Here is a 2,755-nt window from a genome sequence, read left to right as displayed (position 1 = left end):
GATAAGATTGCTACCATGAACTCAAGTTAGAAACTTTAGATTAACATTACTTCACACCTAGAATTTCCAAGACCCTAGGTTTTCAACAAAAATTCAAAAAGATCTTTCAAGAACTCAGACCAAGGGTTTCTAATGGCAATGTTTAAGATAATTTCATTGCTTACTACTATCAAAGTTAGATTATAGTGTATTATGATGTTTCAATTGTTGGGATGATGAAGTTCATGGACAGAAATGATATGAAGCCATTAATGGCCAAGTAGAACCTAAATTGAAGAATTGGGTTGAAGTTAATAGTTGGTCTAATAATTTTAATCGCTTGCTTATTGTAGATTCTCGAATGAAGTGACAGCACAAATTCGGTAAATATTTTTGACAGTTGATTGAGATGAGTCGAGATATCTTCCCTAAGTCAAGATCTAAATTAGTATTGTCACGATCCAATTTAGGATTAGGACCGGCGCTTAGGAGCTAGTGCCCCCAAGTAAGCCTCATTGATATTTTCCAGAAAATCGGACAGAGTTTCCCCAATTTTAGGACTATCCAAAAATTTACGATGTCTCAAAAATAAACAACAGAACCAACTATATCAACCAAATATCTCATAATCTTCAATTAAACAGTTATTCACCACTGTTAATCAATCACTTGCAACACAGTAATCTTAAACTCATCTCTAAAACACTATAAGAGAATCTAATACTAGTCATGGGTCTAATAATGAACGAATACTCATGACACTAATAAAATGAATATAGAGCGACTCTAAGAGTTCAAATGGAGAGAACATAGCAAACAAATAAACTCTTCGCCCACATGAACAAATGTGGAGCTCACCAGGAACTATCAACTAGTGTACTCTAATTAATGAAATCCTCGCTCGCGTCAACTGCTGTCTCTATAAAAGAAATAGCGGGGAGTGAGTCACTAGCTCAGTGAGTAATAACACTTATTCACAATCGTTTTAATAGGGACAAGTCAGAAACATGCGTTTATAGTAATAATAATCAGAAACTATCATAAAAATAAAATTCTCTCAAAACGGTAAATATAATCAGTTTATTCATGATTTCCTGTAACTAAAATCAATTTAACAAATCATTAATAAACTCGATAAACACTGTCTCATACAAAATCTTTATATTTGGGAGGTTTCCAAGAAAGGATCATGTAATCTACATCACTATGTGGACCCCTTCGTAAAAGGAGTCAAATGTAACTTGTAGGCCTCTACTCGAGAAAAAACTGTAACTGTATGCTAGTTCTACCTTCCCACTATTGAGAGCTATAACTGTACTCGGTAATCGGTAAATACAAAGTGCACCGGGTCTAACGAACACACAGTCAGCTACGGGATCCTTCAAAGTCTCCTCCCATTTATACTTTTTTTTGTAAACAGTAAATATTCACTTGGAAACATTTTTAAAATAGTACATGGCATTTCTTCTTATCAAATCATGTAATCCAATTTCGGTAACGGTAATCATATCTCAAGTAACAGTAAAACATATCTAGTAACAATGAGAATCTTTTAAATAATTGTAAACATCTCAAGTAAAATATTTCAGTACCATATCAAGTCAAGGACGTGTCCCACATGCAATTTCAAATATTCGGTAATACATTTTACTTTCAAAATAACGTATAAACCATGCAAGTTATGAAAACACAAACTGTGGTAAGATTACTACTCACTGTACTCGTGCCAAAATACCAAACGCACCACCCCAAGCAATCCGTAGCACTTCCTTCAATCAATCTATAATCACATCATATTAAGCTAGTATTAATTTTCTTGTTTAGGCTAATCCATAACTAATTTAGAAGATGCAACTCTCAAAGTTCCATATTTGACCATTAATTTGTCAAATTATATTTACCCATTTTATGAGAAATTCAACTAATCCGTAATCTATAAATTTTATCCTATTTATATAATATACTCTGTAATTCATGAAAGGTCCTATGGATTTCTCACAATCTCTTAACCTTCTTGTTTAAAATCGAAATCTAGTCTAACCTCATATTTACTTAGTCATGTGTGGAATTGTGTATATAAAGCTACTTCTGTTTCTAAAGAAAGAAAAAATACATGTAATACCTGGAGTTTATCATAAAAATACACCAATAATTTTCTGGTTTTTATGCCTTGTTGATGAAAAGATTTTCACCAAATCTCTTCTTTGGCTTGTTTTCCCTTTTCCCATACGAGACTTCTTCCAGTTCTTATAAAATCCTCAATCTCAAAACCCCTTTCTAACTAAAGCTTCTGCTAAAGCTCTTTTACGTTTTTGATGGGCCAAGCCCGCTTGTGTTTTCTCTTATTTCTTTTTTTGTTGTTTTATTAGTTTTTTTTTCTTTTTATAATTACTTAAGTACCCTTATTTTAATGTGAGATATTACATTCTTCCCACCTTATGAAATTCGGTCCCCGAATTTAATTTAAGTTCGTACTTGTAGACTAAAATAAATAAGGACACTTGACTCGCATAACATCTTTTTCACTTTTGATGTAGCTTCTTCAATTGTATGATTTCTCCATATGACTTTCACGGGAAGGCCGTTAGTGACACTCTATCGCTAATTGTAAAAACAAAGTCCATTCTCCTCTTATCCGCATGCGACTTTTGTCTCTTTTGAGTTGTGAGCAATCTAATTATTGGACCTTGTCAGTAGTTTTTTTTACTACATAGGGTCCTAATAAATTAGCCTAATCGACTTCAAACCATCCGATAGGAAAACGATTTCGCATAAT

General features: G+C 33.0%; 1 long non-coding RNA gene across 1 annotated transcript; it reads right to left on the bottom strand.

Annotated features, from left to right (window-relative positions):
- Positions 1-607: 607 nt before the first annotated feature.
- LOC104215983 (uncharacterized) lies at positions 608-2,233 on the bottom strand. Its single transcript, XR_708358.2, has 3 exons — positions 2,102-2,233; positions 1,696-1,759; positions 608-898 (listed from the first exon to the last, which is right to left on the bottom strand). It is a non-coding gene; the product is annotated as an uncharacterized lncRNA (long non-coding RNA).
- Positions 2,234-2,755: the final 522 nt, after the last annotated feature.

Source organism: Nicotiana sylvestris, chromosome 8, assembly GCF_000393655.2.
Source record: "Nicotiana sylvestris chromosome 8, ASM39365v2, whole genome shotgun sequence".
Lineage (NCBI taxonomy): Eukaryota > Viridiplantae > Streptophyta > Magnoliopsida > Solanales > Solanaceae > Nicotiana > Nicotiana sylvestris.
The sequence above is the reverse complement of the archived record's forward strand: the minus strand, read 5'-3'. Positions and strand labels throughout refer to the sequence as shown.